The sequence below is a fragment of the Polistes fuscatus genome, unplaced genomic scaffold (assembly GCF_010416935.1).
Source record: "Polistes fuscatus isolate 324 unplaced genomic scaffold, CU_Pfus_HIC Scaffold3, whole genome shotgun sequence".
Lineage (NCBI taxonomy): Eukaryota > Metazoa > Arthropoda > Insecta > Hymenoptera > Vespidae > Polistes > Polistes fuscatus.
Genome location: NW_025113107.1, coordinates 10,249,848 through 10,268,965, shown reverse-complemented (window position 1 = coordinate 10,268,965; position 19,118 = coordinate 10,249,848). Strand labels below are relative to the sequence as shown.

The 19,118-nt window shown below is 30.9% G+C and overlaps 1 protein-coding gene and 1 long non-coding RNA gene across 12 annotated transcripts in view; both read right to left on the bottom strand.

The window, feature by feature from the left end:
- LOC122519503 overlaps positions 1 to 19,118 on the bottom strand; it is a 149,553-nt gene that overhangs the window by 112,568 nt on the left and 17,867 nt on the right. The window lies entirely within an intron of this gene.
- On the bottom strand, positions 16,994 to 18,448 carry LOC122519505. Its single transcript, XR_006304305.1, has 2 exons — positions 17,503 to 18,448; positions 16,994 to 17,139 (listed from the first exon to the last, which is right to left on the bottom strand). It is a non-coding gene; the product is annotated as an uncharacterized LOC122519505 (long non-coding RNA).

Below are 19,118 nucleotides of genomic sequence, written 5' to 3'. Positions count from 1 at the left end.
CTCTCTCTTAGCAAACGCGTTACACTAACATAAGATTATATCACGGATGCATCCGTTACGCGGAATATAACAACACAACGCGTAGTTAATATGCATGCACGGCTTAATTTACATTAGCCGTTGCATTCGGCTTGCATTATGTGCACGGAAGCCGTCTCTCGCGGAGACTGGGAAAGAGAAAGAAAGACAGAGAGTGGTAAGAGGGTTGAGGGGTTACAGAAGGTGAGAGAGGGAAGAAGGAGGGAGAGGAAGGGAAGGGATACGGAAAGAGAGAGAAAGGAGTTATCTCGAGGCCAGGACATAAACCGAGGACGAGAGTCTAATGAGCAAAGGTGAAGTAAACTGAAGTATTATACCTCGTGCTTATACATTAAGAATTATGCACGAACAATTTTATCGCGAATGAATTTATCAAATATTTTACCTTTTTAGAAAAAATGTTTCGCCGATTTCTTACTTACAGTTTTTTTTCCTTTTTATTTTCCTCCCATCACCGTAACCAACACTATTTGTTTTATTGTAATAATATTATACTATTTAACAAACTTGTTTTATTTAATTATTTATTATGCGATATTACAGGATATTTATTTGAAATATAAACAATTATAAATACGAGAAATGTCTGATCAATCAAATAAATAATTTGAAAGTAAAATTTATTCCGATGAAATCCGAACAAATTTGCGATCAGAAATTGATATTAATTATAATAATAAAACAATAAGGACAGATATGGAAAAAAGAGGAAAAAAGAGGAAAAAAGAAAAAAGTGTCGTAGCAATTTCATAGTAAATACGTTTTTCAGTAAAGACGTTCGAAAGAAAGTGGAACACGTAAAAAGAGGAAAAGCAAAAGGAGATTGGGTGTGCACTTAGGCGAACAGGGTCAAGGCTCGAAACATTAGACACGTAAGTACTTTTGTCGCAAGAAAAAAAGAGAGAGAGAGAGAAAGAGAGAAAATAAAAAAAAAAGAAAAACAAAAATAAAAGGAAAAGTGAAAAGAAGAAAAAAGAAAGGGGGATAAAAAAAGGAAGAAGAGAAGAAGAAGAAAGTCTTCCTCGGTGCCTCCTCTATTTTTTTTTCTTGTTCATATTTTTATTTTCTTCTTTTTTTTTGTTTCGCTTTTCTCAATCTCTTTTTCGTCGCATACTTGCACTAATGAAGGCTTGCTCATTAGACGGCGTCACCGTACCATAATACGGTCTTCTGTGATCATCATCAACTTGCACAGATAAATATGTATGTATATATATATGTATATCAAGTTTTTTGCACCATCAACACAACAAATCGCTGCGAGAACTCGATGATATAGAATATCGAAAAGAGAGAGAGAGAGAGAGAGAGAGAGAGAAAGAAATAGAGGAGAGATAATTTTCAATAAGCTATCAGTGTATACCTAGGCATTAGTGGTGAAACGTTTTAACTCATTTAACAAACTATACGAGAAGCTTTTCCTTCTCGTCGTATATTTCGCACCGAGAGAGAGAAAGAGAGACACGTTCGTTTCCCTTTTCCATCGTAAAACCAGATCCTCTTTTACACTTTACTCGTTTTCTTACACTTTTACGGACACCTTCTTCGATATGTTTCTACGACGGTCGTAAAAAAGTAAAGGAAGAAGAAAAAGAAAGAAAAAAAAAATGTAATAAATAATGATCGTCAAAAAGATACTTGAATATTATCGCCGGATCGTTAACTTTGTTCGTTTATTTTTTTACTCTGCATTTTATGTTTAATTTTATTTTGTTTTTGTTTCTCTTTTCTTTGGGGGCGGGGGGGGGGGAAATATCTACAATTTTAATAGATTATTTTATCTATTTCATTTCTGTTATATTTATATCATAATATTTTGTATTATTCATAGCTTGCTTCTCTCTCTCTCTCTCTCCCTGTGCATATAAGATAATTATTTGTAGTATTTATTATTATTTGTAGATAATTATTTGTAATATTGGCTTGTTGATCGTTTAATAGTTTGAAATTTTTAATATATCAAATATTATTATATTGCTTATTTCAATATAAATAACTAAACATTCGAATATATCGACATTTAATATATAAGTATATTTAATTATTATTTATATTAATTTTTATATCAATGTAAAGAGCATTGCATTCCAATGCGATAAATAAATTCTCGCTATCTAGTTTTTTTCACTGAAACTATTAAGTTTAATGATAATAATAAAAAAAAAAGATAATATAACAAGAAAAAACGAAATTGATACGAATCTCGCGTGTAATTTAATATCCGATCTCATTGGATAAACCATAATCATTCGCATATATATTATATTTGGATCGCACCTAAGACGTTTGCCATGTATTCCGGAAAAGAAAAACAATAAAATAAAAAAAATAAACAGCAAAAAAAAAAGAATACCACCGAGAGATATCGTGAAAGGTATGGAAATGTTTAACGCAATATCAGAGATAGTCAAGAATAAGGTTACTTCGTGAAGAGTAATTCGAAATTAGCCGTGAGCCAGGTTAATTTATACTGCAAGACACAAATCGATATCTTGGCTATCGATCAGCCGCTATTTGCTCCAGGTGGAATTTTGTATATTTGTGAGAGAGAGAGAGAGAGAGAGAGAGAGAGAGAGAGAGAGAAAAGGCGTATAATAGCCTTGCGTACTACCGGTAGTATAATACATAGTACCTTACTACATACTAACCACAGCTACCGTCATTCCGGATCGGCTGGAATCGAGATGGCTGATAACTTTACAACGAGAGAATGTGCCCCGCTAATAAGTGCGATTAATCGATAACAAAATTTTAACGAACCTTTTAATGAGCTTCCCTCGCGAAGGAACATCCTCCTCACAGATTAAATTATACTGATTAAAATTTATTTTATTTATTATACATATATATATATATATATTTATTTATTTATTGATTTATTTATTTGAAATATATCTCCATTTCAATATATCTATAAATATAACTAAATTTATTTTTATATTTATGTATATAAATAAATTTATTGTAAGAACGTGTATATCCTACAGGTAGAAAGTTTTAATATACATGATGCATTTGCATTACACAATTGTGTACGACCACTGTCCAAGGTTAAGAGAAAACTTGAAAGAATCTTCTAAGAAATAATTGGAATAATTTTCAAACGGGAAAATTGCAGGAATTAGTTGCACGAATGCCGAAATTGTGTAAAATAGTAATAAAGACAAAAGGTACTTGTTTTATACACTATAAATAAATATAAAATTTTGTTACTATAGTAAGTTTCAATAAATTTTTTATTTATTGTAAAAAAAGCATTTGTATAACATATATATAAAAATATCAATCATTTGGAAAACATAATTTCTAATAATTTTCAAACATTTAATGTACGAGTATGAGTACCGAAACTTTTGTCTTGAAGTGTATCTATAAATATAGCATCTATCAAATATTTAAAAATACCCGAAATATGGTAAATGAAAAAAGATAAAACCATAGAAAAAATATTTTTAAAAATTTCACATTAATTTCAGATAAATACAATGAAAGATGTTAAAAAAAAAATAAAACTGGATAACCAACAAGTATACAAATTTCTGGGTTCCAATCATTTTAAAGATAAATTTATGAAATTTTTTACTTCGTAAAGAAAAAACATAAAATATATTTTTAAAAGTTAGAAAATTTACAATTTCTAACAGTGCACATTAGAAACAATTCTAAATTCATGTTGTGGCTTGTTATATGATTGGTTTATTGGACTATTCATCTTCGGTGAATTAACAACGACCTTCAACACTTATCTGACCATCTTGCGAGACATTGTCTATTTGCAACTGGAAGAAGAACTGCATCCACGCATCATTTTTCAACAAGATGGCGCACAACTTGCATTGAGCCTCGAGCATTCGCAAGTCATGTCCGCATCACACCTTGTAATTTCTTTCTTTGAAAATTTGTCAAAAGATCTTGACGATTTAACAACTAAAATTAAGTGCTATTAAGCGAATCGATGTGTGGAAATGTTTTACAAATCACTAATTGAGCATAAATAATAGGGTTCCTAACGTGTTGTTACTTTAAAGTAAAAAAAAATTTTATAAAATACAAATTCTACAAATAGTCCTAATTTAATAATTCTATATGTACTATAACAAATTTTATTGAAAAATAAAATTGTTCAAATAATTTTCTTATAATCTGTAAAAATAGATATGTGCACGTGAAACGTAAGTATAGTGACATGTATTTTAAATTTCACTTAAGTTCATTTCGTTTCTCTCTCGAGATGCATCTTATGTCACTGATGTGAGATAAACATAAATAATATCACATGTAAGCTCTTTCATGAACCTTTGGCATATTCTAACGCGTAAGAGTGATATTCGTAGAATTCGTAATATATTTACAACCATTAACCTATCACGAAAAGGTTCGTAAACATTTATGTTTGATATTCTTAGAAAGATAACGTTCCTCAATTACGATTAAACGAAACTTTAATGAGAATCTTATTAAATCGATTGAAATTAATCATTGAATTTTGATTGTATTAAAAAAAAAAAAAAAAACTACTACTGATCCGTGAATTAAAAAGAAAAAAGGTGATTTGATTGTTCAAAAACCAAAGAAATAAATTCATATGTTTCTTTTTTTTTAAATTACTGAATCACTCATTACTACAAGATTGTATTGAATACACAAATTAAATAAAAAAAAAAGTAATTAATTTGATCTATTTTATTGTAAAAAACATCTTAATCCTAATTAATATAAAAACAAATGATTTTTAGAAAGTACCAAAACTCTGATTCCGGTTTTATAAAATAACATTTGACGATTAACAAAGTATGTAACGAGAAATCACGGAAGCAACGTATGTACTTGCTATAATTCTTAAAGAAAACATACAAAGGTAAGGAGAAATAACAAGACAGAACAGATAGGGAGAGAGTCGCATAAATTGCCAAGACTCGGTCGCTGTAGCAATTAGTCGATTACGAAGAACTCGTCTTCCTGGTATGTAAGACATCGAACTTAGCTAAACTGACTGCCAATCCGTTCGTCTTTTGTGTGGGAGGCAGTAAAATGCGAACGATTAACGGTTAATCTCTCAGGGTAAAATATAAACAATACCTCGAAGACAACAATCCTTTATGGAGTTTATTCTCGCATATAAATATTGAAATAAAAAAAAGAAAAAAAATATATTTTTCAATTTAGACACTTTCAAGTTAATCTGATGAACTACGAACTGCATTAATCGTCAAAATTATGTTGGAAAAAAAAATAATATAATCATTCCGTGTACTTTTATAGGAAAATTTTGACGAAATAATCTTTAAACGTTACATTAACGAATAAAAGAATTATTTAATAGAAATAATGCACCAATGTTTTTCCAAGAAATAAATCATTATTTTCCTATCTTACAAGTGGGGAAATAATTCTTTAAAGGATGGTCATTATAGGAATTGTTCCTTAAAGATTAGTATCGTAATATAATAAAATTGGCAAACCTTACGAAATATGTTGTAAAAATAATGAACAATTTCTAATTTCTACTATTAGTATAGCTCTCACGATTAGAGAACGGGTTTTAGACTAACAATAAAATTACAAGTTTGTTGTATTACGTAGAACGACGACCCTCTTGTGTTGTACGTACCTCTGATTAGTAGACTCGTGCAACACAACAACAACAGCAACCAGGAAAAGATTGTCCTAAGCAGGAATTATTTATAGTACCATAGTGTATATTCTCATACGTATTTATGGGTCTATATGTGTGTGTGTATATGTGAGTAATGTTTTCACGAGAGATCAATAGTTCCTATAGTGACGAGTAACACGATGTTCCTCTATCGATCTTGACTCTCAAAGGAAATTTGATAAGCGATTGGAAAATCGATATATTCACGTAGCAAAAGATTCGAGGTGGGAAGAGAAGCCAACAGAGAAGAAGATGGAAGAAGAAGAAGTAGAAGAAGAAGAAAAAGACTTAAGAGAAGAGTAGTTGGATGAGTCATTCGGTACGCAACGTGTTGCCATCGAAGAGAACGGCTGCAATAGGTCGGTGCACCTTGCCGAGCACCAAGCTTCTTCTTCTTCTTCTTCTTCTTCCTCCTTTTCTTCTTCCTCTTCTTCTTTCTCCGTGTGAAACTTCAACCAGAACACACCGGTGAGAAAGAACAAAGGTAGCGCGCCTCGATTCGTCAGAGAGTGACGTGTGAATATCGACACCCATCCGGCATTTAGTAATTAACACTATACCTGCCCACACTTTTTATCTGGATAATACGTATATCTATATATTTAGATTATATTAATATCATATTATTATATATATTTTTATACTTAAATTGGTGACATTTATACGGTAATACGATCAAAAGCTTATGTATTTATCGAAGAAATTGATGATTACAAATGACAGAATTTTAATATATAATTTTGTTAACGATTACATTCATACAGACAATAGAAATTTTCAGATTTTAATTGTATAGTAAACGAGAGATTTCTCTTTTTACGGATAACAAACGAACGAATATTTTTTATACTAAGGTTGTTAAGTTAAGTAGCGATATCGAAAAAAAGAAAAAAGAAAAAAAGTAAAGGATATTTTGTTTAAAAGATATTTTAAATGTAAAAAAACGATAAATGAAAAAATTTATTTAAACTATAATATAATAGATGATTATTTTGTATAATTAAGTTATTAAATCAAAATGAAAATAAACGTTATTGGTACGTAGAATAAATTTATCTACACTTTATTATCTAACAAAACAAAAAAAGACTACAAAATCTGAAATTAATTATAAATTTATATCTCAATCTCTAATCTCGTTTCTAATTGTAAGACATTATTTGCGAATGATTAATAAGAGATATATATGTTACAAACAAGATTTCTTACGATAAATAGATAAAAAAAAACAAAAAGAAAAAAATATCTAAAGAATTCTTCGTATAAATGAATTCGATTTGATTGTATCTTATTAAATAGAAAATAAATATCAGTCTAGTAAAAAGCGATTTACAATTCATGACCTTCGAGATAGCGAAGAGGTCATCATGCTTGTGCACAAACCGTTGAATAGTTGAATGTCTGAGTATATTGAAATTAATTAAACTGAATTCTAACGATAACACTACATAGTTCCCTTGGTTAGCAATGTTATACGAGAAATAAATAAATAATATCGTGAATTTTCTTTATCTAACAAAATTTGATGAGTAAGATTCGAATAACGAGTGACAACAAAAAAAAAAAAGAAGAAAATAGAAAAAAAGAAAATCATTTAATTAAATTGCTCGGATAATAAACGACATTTTATTCTTCGAAGAAATAAGAATAAAGGAATCCCTTCTTTCTTTCTTGTCTCTTGGTTATATACATTCTCCTCTTCTTCTCATGGCTTAAGATTTCAAATGAAAATAAGAATAAGAAGGGAAAAGATGCTTTCGAAGAAAACCTAAGTAGGGGGAAGAATCAACCGAGAATTTCTTTTATAGGATGACGTTTCGAATGGTAGTCATAGAGAGTTAATGGAACTCGTGAAAATAAAGTTATACGGTCAAAGCTGTTACGTCCAATGTTCTTATTTACGTTCGTTAAAATGCATGAGTGAATATAAGTAAGAGAAAGAGAAAGGGAGAGAAAGAGAAATAGAAGTAGAAGTAGATTATACGAAAGGGAAGAATTAGATTGGCAACGTCTACGAACTAACCGAGCTTATCTATAATGATTATGCTAATTTAAATAGCTGTTTCCTTATCGACTTCCCTCTCGGCCTTTGGATTCGTTACCTTGGCTACGCGTTAGAACATACAATGTCCAAAGAGGGAAAACATTTATGCGATTACTTCGCGAAAATATCGTGTTCTCACTTGGATACCCAACTAACGAGAGAAATAAACAACAAACATTTTTATTTTAAAATAAAAAAATCGATATAACGAGATAATGTTTTTCAGGTGTTTTTATTTTTTGTCATCTCAAATGTATTCCATATTTTTCCCCAGTTATTAACAGATATGGTTAATGTAATTATTTATTAACTTCGAGAGAGAGAGTAAAATTCTATTTTGTATTTATATTCTTATCAATATTATTCGTCGGTTACGTTAAGATAAACGTTTAAGGAAAAAAAGGGAAAATAATTAATAAGAAGGAGATAGCTCGAATTGATGCGAATTAATTTGAACATATATATATTCGTGTTATATTATTATATTATTTTAATGATATATTATTTAATTACATTTATCTTTCTTTCTTTTCTAAGGATTCTAAACGTCGTAAAATTAATTTTGAAAAGATAAAAAAGAAACAGAAAAGGGATAACCGTTGCTTCATTGCCATAAATTTAGAAAATATTATTATCAATATTATGGGAGCAATCATACGCTTATCGAAATGTATAATGCTTAGAGCGTAGAATGATATGTTGGAGTCGGTGCATCGATGTAATTTACAACCACGATGTAATTTACATTCCGTTGCTCGTCATCGTAGTCGTTGCATTATAACCAAGAAAATAATAATAATAATAATAATAATAATAATAATAATAATAATAATAATAATAATAATTTACGATAGGTGTTCCTAGCATTACGCAAGAATACAGATTGTTAGTCTAGTTGCACCTGCGATAGTTTCTCCTCGTGATCTTCAGTGTCGGGAAAGGACTTTTAACGACTTCACCCTTAAATAATTTAACGAGGCGGATGTTCTTAACTTAGAGTCGCTCTCAAAAGACAGCTGCGGAGTGACGAACCGTTCGATGTAGAAAAACAAACGCATTGGGGGGTTGGGGTGGGGGGTGGAGATGGGAAGAAGCATACGCATTGTACGGTATTTATGTATACCTTATGTATATGCAAAGTTTCGAAGTAAAGATTATTTTAGTAGAAATTCTCGAGATACAAATTTTTTACCTTTCAACAATTTCGACTTGATCGCATAAGTCTATTGATATTTTATTATTCTTATATTGTTTTAATTTAAAAGATTAAATAAGAAAATGATTATAAAATGTAACGGATATCAATTCGTAGTATCCCACAATCTATCCTATTAAAATTTAATCAAAAATTTAACAATCGTCGTTGAAATAATCGTTTAAATAATATTTGTCTTTAACTTACTTCCCCTCTCCCCTCCGATAACGAGAGACACAATTAATAAATATCATCGGTTGGAATAATATTGTTTGTTAATGAAATAAGTTTGCTATTAAAAGGTATACCCCATGTCAGAATAAAATGTTTGATCAGATTGGACGTAAGAAAACGGTGAAGAGAAGGAATTAAGGAAGCTTTCAAAAAAGGGGTGGACTAATCTTTTCACACCGACAAAGTAAAGCGAAGAAGAAGAAGAAGAAGAAGAAGAAGAAGAAGACAGGTGCCGACACGTTCGTTTATTCGTCCAAGGAAAACAAATCGCGATTAAACTACGCGGTCGTTTTATTTTTTCGAAAAGGGAGAGGAAGAAAGGGAAAAAAGGAAGAGGAAAAAAAAAAGGAGAGAAAAAAACTAGGCACGCGAGTGTTGCCACGTAAAACGCAACGCAAAAGAGCCGATCCTTTTCTGCCTCTTCTGCGTTGGTTGGATTTCTATTCCGAGTTTACTAGGAAAAGCTTCTCTTCTCTTGCGCACCCGGCTATGCGCAAACGTATAAATACTTGAAAGCAAATAACATGTTCTTCTTCTCCCTCCTACTCTACACCCCCTCTTTTTTCATTCTAACTCACTCACTCACTCACTCACTCACTCCCTTTCTCTCTCTCTCTCTCTCTCTCTCTCTCAATCTTCATTTTGTTTTTTAATCGTATGACAACTCTTTCATATTACGTTCATTTTACTCAATTTTTATTGTCTTTTTTTTTACTCTGTCATTTTTTATTTTATTTTATTTTTCTCAATCATCTTTGCTATATTACACGTTTACGTATACCTTATTATATAAATAGAATTGAATGAAAATATATTATGTGAATGTAATAGGTGGTACAATTTAAATCGAAACATTTAAAGAAAATTTGGAAATATTGAAACAACTAAAAAACTATTAATTTTTAATACAATTGTAGATACACAATTCTATAAACATTTGTTTGTAAATACGAAATGTTATATATTTAAATAGAAATTATTAAAAAGAAAATTCTTGTATACATTGACCAATCAAATATCGTATCTATTTGTTTGTTTGTTTGTTTTTTGAAAATATATAAAAAATATCATTGCATTGTCACTTAATCTCATCACTTTGATTTTCTTACTATTTTCTTTCTTACACTTTCTCTTTTTAGCTTATGTTAGTCTTAAGATGTTAATTGACGATACGAAAATGTCGAGACCGTTTCATTGGCGGCACGTGCGATGGAAGGAAGAGACCTTTTATACACGAGAATGTCCTACCTAGGACACACATGCACGCTCCTATACTTCACAATAGTTCGTGCATGAATCATTCATGAATTCTTCGTTGGGCTCGGTGTTTCTAACGAAATAACGGTAATGCAAGTGTAGCTACTCGGAAAGAGACGAAGGAACGATAAGCTTTTTCTTGACTCCTTTAAAAACATCATTCAAACTGACTATTCGCCATACTAATTGTGTAAACCTAATAATGATCTATGACATAACGTTAGAATTCAATTAGCGTCGAGTAACTTAGGTTAGTCGTCATTTTAAACACCTTCGCGTTTTTTCTTTCTTATTTTTATTATCGTAAGAAATACTCGTAATTCTTTCTTCGATTTGGTGCATTTAAAATATTTTAAATATTAACGAAACAAATTTTAGAACAATTGCACTGTTTTGTGTGAAACAGATTTGACATTTTTCTCGACAATATTTTCTTAACTTTCTGATCAATCAAAATATATAAACCGTTGTATTCGATTATTGCCATATTAATGAATTTATTATTAAAATAATTTATATTGCTATTAATCATTATAATAAAAAAATTATTTTATCATCGTCTAATCAAATTATTAACCATACAGACATATGTTAACAAACATTTAAATCATTTAATTGACCGTTACAGATTGGATCTTGTTAATTCTAAATAGCAAACATTAATCTAGATTTAACGCGTTAGTTTTGCGGAACAAATGCACCGTGTAAATCAATGTTTGTATCGATCGTGTATCTAATAAAAATAATAATAAAAAAATAAAAAAAAATGTTAATCGGTGAAACGCGAGAAAACGATCTTTTCACTCGGAATTTATAACTTTTATTGACACGAAGCAGTGACTCGCATATTATTTATATGCATCCGACCAACAATCATACGATTATACAAAATTAGAAATCTCTAAAGTTTGTTCGATTAAATAGTAAAGAAAAAATCCAAATTTATTGCTTGGAAAAAAAAAAACAAAAATAATTTGGATATCGTTGATGCATAATATTCTTGAAAAATTTTACAACAACGTATAATATTAAAAAAAAAAAAAGAAAAGAAAAGAAAGTATGAATAATAGGTAAGTAGTTTGCGCGTCACTGGTGTGTAGAAAACTAGCGCATGCATGAGTCATGATTTTTCCTTTCTCAGGATTCAACGAACCGATCGGTAAATACAATCATTCGGAATAAAAAGCATATGTGTATGTGTGTTGTGTGCTGTTGCAGCGTGTATTTGCTAGTGCAGAAAAATGCGGGCTGCATCGTATAATTATTCCGTAGGGGCGGGAAAAAAGGACAGAGATAGAGCAGGTGCTGATGGTCGCAGACGTTCACGTGTCATGGCACACGCTCGAACATGCTATCGAGCTTTTGCGGCACACGATCGATCTATCGATCGATCCATCGGACGAGTTCGAGGGCTCGGCGCTCGTTAAAGTGCACGCTTCCGATCGAATCTCTTCATGGTTCAAAAGATTTCTTTTTAACACATACTCGAACACATATATATCATATTCGTATTAATATTTACTTTAATTTTTTTTTTTAAATAAGTCTGACATATTTTTAATACTTCCAACCTAAATATATATATATATTATATTTTATATATTTCAAATATAAATTTATTAGATTTTTACATTTATAATTAACAACAAATTTATACATGCGCATGTGCATTTTTGGTTTTGTTTTATTTTATTAATTTTAAGAAATTATTATACTTATGCATATATTTGCGTACAATACATACATATTTTGTTTGTATTTTATATTTTTACCTTTTGACCTATATTATATTATACAAATACTCAAACTAACTCGCATAAAAGTTTCAACAAAAATATAATATTAAAGACCAAATAAACGAACATTAAAAATATATATCTAATTTTAAAAATTTATTTTTAAAATAATAATCTAATATGCATTAAATAATATATCTAATTGCATCTATTTGTTAGTGAATGAATAAATGCACGTGTGCGCACACGCGTGCATGCATGCAAATGCTGCCACGTGGGCGACAAAGGAAGACAAAAGATTTTCAAAGGGCTATTAAAAAAAAACCAATTTGATACTCGAAAGCCACAACTCATACATTTTTATCCTAAGCCCTTCACTGTTTCATGGAATAAAATATTAAATGTGAATGTAAAAAAAATAATTCTATAGTACACTTAAGAATCCAAAACAAGTTAACTATCTTATGAGCACAAATTAGAAGATAATATCTTCTTATCTTATATAAACAAGTAAGATCTACAAGAATCTCGAGAGATCGATAAAACATAATTAAGAATAACATTTTCTCGATTATACTTAAATCAAATAATTAAATTGTAATACACTAAAGTGGTGCTAAAATTTTAGATATGTTTCAACCACCTCCATGATAATTATAATAATAATAAAGATTTTAATAACGTTATTAAATCTAATTGTAATAAAGGATATAAGAATGAATGAAAAATGAATGAAAACTTCTTATCGCGATATGATAAATGATTTTAATCATTTTTACCATCTAACATTAAAACATTTTATCTTTATTTCGAGTCAGTTACGAATGAAACTCCGATGATTTCTAATCTCTATTGAAAACAGTGACGACGCGTTAATACAATAGTCAATCGTTCAAAACTAACGTGTTTGTATACCGAAGAATGAGAAGTCATCATTTCTATTAAGGAATTACCGGTTCCTTTTGTCCGAGTTGTCCGAGCTCGTCATCCTGTATAATAGTTTTTAATATTATTCGTTATAGACGATTATTTGATAAGAGCAAGGGATAATCATTTTTATTATTAATATTTGATTGATTCGATTATTCTTAAATATTTCAAATATTTGATTAAAGCGAAAAGATATACACAATTGTCCAAAACTTCGGAAAAACTTGCGAATTTAGCATGGAAAAATATTTAATTAGAAATGATAGAAAAAAACTCTAATTGCCAGTACTTCCAAAATATGTCAGACTGTCGTTAAAATTAAGAAGGGTTTTTTGTTTTCTTGATGATGAGACAATTTGAAAAAAAAAAAAAATAAAAAATAATCGTTCCTTGATAACGAAAAATACAATAAGATAAAACATATTATTCATTCAATTTTGCTACCTCGGTTACTTTGGAAGCATTCGTATTTGTATTACAAATATCCAGTTTCTCTAAATTGACAAAATTATTTCAAAACTTTTGACTAGTAGTGTACGGAAGAGCATAGATATTTTTTTACTTCTATCAAATTTTACGCAATATCCTTTAACTATCTTACCATAGACACTGGTCGCCGTACGATCGGCTCCCTGACCCAATTAGCCCTGCCCTACCCTAAGCTACAACGCAATCGAGAAAGGAACAGAGTAACCGTGCGAACTATTGAAGAAAGTATTTCATCGACGATTTTAAACTTCTCAGAAGAATAATTATTCGCTTAGAATGATTTATTTTGTCCCCTATATTTATGACTATCTGAATAAAAACGCGACGATAATTTTAAACGGACAACCTAACTTTGACTTATCCGAGTATAATTAAAACATATATATATATACATTAAAAATGTCATAAGAATGCTCACCGAATCGATGAATAAAAGAAAGGTCGCAATTAAAAAAAGTTACAGATTCGTGCCACTATTCTTCTACTTCTTTCATTTTCTTCTCTTAATGGTAGCACATGCATGTTACGTGATCGAATGCGTTCTGTATGTAAGTAAGTAGGTATGCAAATTTATATTTACATATATACAGTATGATACGCAAAGAAACGTCATCAATATTGAAATCTACTTGTATCGAACGATCAAATGTTAAATGAAACGTCTCTGATTATTTTCTTAACGCGATCGATATAATGCGCAAATAAATAATGACAAAAATTTTCTTTGACGCATTGTATATATGTTATTTTAAATTTATGTCTTTTTTAATCTTCCTTTTATGGGTTCGAGTCACTTCTCTGTATGCACTTTTTAACACATACCCAATAATAAAAAAAAAATGTCATGTCCATTTAGCACCTCTCTCAAGTCAATAGTACACAGTTTTCATTTTCCCGAACGGATAACTAATCCGTTTTATTAAATATTCCCAATCAAGGTGATTTGACGGATATTACAACAAATTCAACGTAACTAGATCGTTGACTTAACCATAAAGAACAAGTTGATATTAAGTTATTAATAATGCAAAAAATGTGGGCTGCCTTCTCCCTCATCGTAACCGTAAGCTGCTCTCTCCCTCTCCCTCTCTCTTTCTCTCTCTCTCTCTCTATTATTGTTTGATAATATTTCTCAATCAGATCCAATAGGTTTTGTCGTCGAGAAAACTGAACCATAAGACTCATCAGTAGGACTTGATATTGTTATTTGGTTTAGATTCCCTGCCCTAGACCTAGATGAACATCGCACCTATTCGACGAACTTAGGTACTAATCAGGTATCGAAGACGAGGAAGTACAAAAATTGTAACGCAAAGATGAGCGTTTAGTATTCATGTTTATCTATGTCTTATATCTCGCGCAACCAAAGCCGATGTTTACAAGTCTGGCTAGTTGCAAAATTGCCCAACTGGGCCATGTATAAGGGTTTCGTCTTCTCTTGGATCGACCGCTAACGACTCATCAGTAGGGCTACACAGTCGGTCCTACCTCCCTAGACCCAAACACACGTATCCTCCTCTTGACGTTAATTGGTATTGTACACAGCTTAAATGCGATGAAATAATGTACTTCCCTTTCTTGAATTTTCTTCCTTAGGAGAGATTTGATCTCGGTTTGTTGTGTAGAATTCAGATCACAAGTCGAGCATCTTACGCACTTGGCTACAAGGCAACCCGACAAACTTCTAATTCTTACTGGTATATATGCGATAACTTAATATACACACTTAACACATTTACTTGTGTGTAATAATTTTTTCTCTATCAACGAGTCGACGCCGTTTAGTAAAAAAATATATATTATGCTTATTTAAAGTAATATCAAAATGTTACAAATAATTTTAATAACGTGTCTTGTTTTTAATTTCCCTTTTATAGTTCTAGTTACTTCTCTACGGACATCTACACCTATTCAATGCTACCAAAGAAGTCATGCCTTTTTATCGCTTTTCTGAAGTCAACAATGCACGATTTTTGTTTTTTCGAATGGATAACACATCCATTTTACTAACAATGTTGCACAACTGCAATTGAATTATTTTAAATTTATTGTAATAAAAGAATCTATATCGTATTTTTATTATTTTATTTTTATTGAACTTAGAAAAAAGCAGGGAGAAGGTAGATTGGTTTAAAAATAAGATGTTAAACTTTTTATATTCCTTTTTTTTTTTTTTTTTTTTTTTTTCAAAAAATACTCAGTAAAATTCATTAAGGGACATATATCGGTTTGCTTTTTTATAAAAAGAAATGAATGCAAGCAAGAACGTTAAAAGAAATAACCCTTAGTCCTCTCTTTCTCTCTTCTCATGTTATTATATTGTATTGTTCGCCAGTAAAAAGCTTCGGTTACCTTTTTTCATGAAAATACAATTAAGTCTCGACGTCTTCTTCCATTGAAAAGACGTTGGGCTCTGCCCATCGTCTTACTTGTAAAGAATTAAGAAAGGAAGAGCAACAAAAAAAAATATGAAAAGAAAGGGTGAAGAAAATTCTTAAAAAAAAAGATATAAAATAAAAAAAATAACAATAATAATCTACAAAAGCTCAAAGAGTTATCGAATTTTGCTAGATGGGTGCGTAAAGTTTCGAGAAGCAGTCGAGGATTATACATTCGTACATTCGTTTGCATTTATTTGCCACCAATTACATCTCAAGAAGAAACACCTGACTGACTCTACGAGGAAAGTCTCATAACAATTAGTATTATTACGAATGAGTAAGAAAATTGCGAAGGAAAAGTCGTTGATTATAATTCTCGCTCGGGCACGACCGTTCCTTTTCTTATTATTATTGCGGCTCGAAAGATCATATTTATGAGAATCTCTGCGGTCTCTCGAGAAATACAACGGGGGAAAAAATTATTTGCCGCCATATCCGGACAAACCGACCGCCTAGAATTTCTTCGTTCTATCTTCTTCTTCTCTCGAGATCATCGAGAAGTTTTTCTTTTTTCTTTTTTCTTTTTTTTGCAAGGAAACACGAGTCACTTGTTCGCTCGGATGGTCACAGAAACGTTATCAGAAAACAATTACAAATTGTATTTTTCTAAGAAGTTTATGTGATAAGAGTTCGAGGTAATTATTTTTCTTGTTGAAGTTATACTTCTTTTGGCGCGTTTGGGAAAATGTTATGGGAGTGTTTGTGTGATTTTTTTCCGATCGACACCACGAAGTTTGTTGGTATTTACGATGCGCGGCAAAGCAAGCGATTTCAAATTTACGGCATGAAGTTGTCTTTTCTGCTTCTCTTCTTCTTCCTCTTTTTTTTCTCAAGCGGGTCACCCATCCGAGTACTAATCGTACTCAGCGCTGCTTTACTTAAGGGGTTATATCCACTTGCGAGGCAGAAAAAACGCGTTTTTTTGTGAATTTTTTCCGACGAGGCATTTTATTTTATACATTATTGAAAAAATGTACTTAAAGAGAATTTAATGTACTTTAACAATCAGCGGTTTATTTAAAAAAATATTGGATCCCCTAGCTCCTGTAGATGATCTGCGGAGAGACCTCCAAAAAAAAGTGCTTGGCGGTGAACAAGATATCTCTGGTCCAAATTATCTGAAAACCAAAAACCAAAAATATTTAGTTTTATAATAAATAAATACAGGTAATGATCGAAGGTCTAGTCAAAATTTTGATTTTTGACAAAATGGCGGCTGTTCAAAAAAAAATTCAGTTTTTCATGAAAATTTTTCACTTCAAAGTGGCTTAAAAAATCGAAATTATTGTCCAAAACCTTATTCCTTCGATCATTACCTGAAAAATATATCTGAGTAAGTCGTGTGAAAATTTCAAACCGATCGGTTTAGCGGTTTCGGAGAAATTTTGTTCACCGACTCTGAAAACACGGTTTCGAGATAAACGCGTTTAAAGTTTCGGGAATGATTTACACTAAATTAAAAATTTTTTTTTTCAACTTACATCGTGTCATCTATTCCAGTACCATAAGAGGAACCCTCTACTTCGTCGTTTGCATCCAAAATGTTTAGTTGTTGTTGTCTACGAGCCATTCTCCCCTCGCGCGTCGACCCTTGCGCTCTTGCGTCCGAAATTGAGATGCGCTCTGCGTCCTCTTTACTCACGAAGGAATGAGCATTGGGTCCAAGTGATAATCCCATAGCACTCATATAATAAAGAAGAGATGTTTTACCTTCATTAAAGACCCCGGCTGCAATGTTTGCTGCTATTTCCACAATTTTAGAGCCAGCTGGAATAATTTTTGGAGTTATTTTCCATATCAGCTGATTATAACTTTCATTATTGTTCTGGGTAAAACCACCAACGCATCGTTCCAATAATTTTTTGTTACTTAGATCTTCGTAAATTGGAAAAATAGCTGTTGCAACATCAGGTGGTAAGGCCTCATAATCAAACTGCTATCATCATATTCCACGGTTTTCGGATTAAAAACGTTCTTCCGTTTATTTCTTCGAGACAACTGTTCACTGGAAGTTCTACGAGTTTCTCTGCTAATTTTACGAGGCATTTTTTACTTTAATTAATTAAACTATACACACTGAGAAATACACAAACTGAGCAAAAACACAACTTGTCCACGTGGAAGATCACTTTTAACTGATGAGTTCACATATTTTTAACTTAAAATTCCTCAACATAGGTTTCACGTATAAACTAGACCTTTTGTATTATTATCTTAGGGTCCCAAACACAATATAAGTCGAGATCAAAAGTATAGCGGCTACCAGAAACAGCTGCTACTCCGGCTCGTGCTCCGCTTACTTTCGAACGCTCGGAGACGTTCTTACTAATACGCTCATATCTCCGAAACTAATTGTCGGATCGATTTGAAATTTTCAGAGAATATTCTTGAATATATTTACATTCAAAAAATGAAAAAAAAAAAAAAAATTTTTTTTGAAAATCACAAGTGGATATAACCCCTTAAATGATCGAAGCGGGAAGTAGTTCTATCACCACGCCATGGTTGTTGACGCGTGAAGTAATTCGATATATCTCTCTTATATTTAGTTTGGACTGATATCTATATTTTGATATTTTCTTTTTCTCTTTTTTTATTCTTTCTTATATATATATAATAATTATTATTTATTTTTTAAGTTATTTTTTTTCTTTGAAGTTTTTTTTTGAAGTTATTTTTGAGGTTATTGAGGTTATATTCGTTTTGGTACACCAAAGAAGTATAACTTCTTACGTGCGTACATTAGTACACACACCAGTTTTTTTTTTTTATGAAGACTATTTGATTCATCGATTAAATCGTTTCAAAGTAATAATAGGAATGTAACATTTTTTTTTTGGTAAATGAGAACTAATTTTATTCTAAAGGATTGAATAACTCATTTTAGTAGATTTTATTATTTAACCTTTTAAACGATAAGAGCGCATATAAATGCTTGAGTGTGTGATGCTTACTATTGTCCAAGGGCGTCAAAGGCTATGCTTTGCGCAACGATTATATTATATAAAATAATACCCGTACACACCGAGCTAGATACTTTTCATTTAATTCCGGCCTTTCAAAGTTTCCTTTTTATTTCAGTTATCCAACGCTTAAA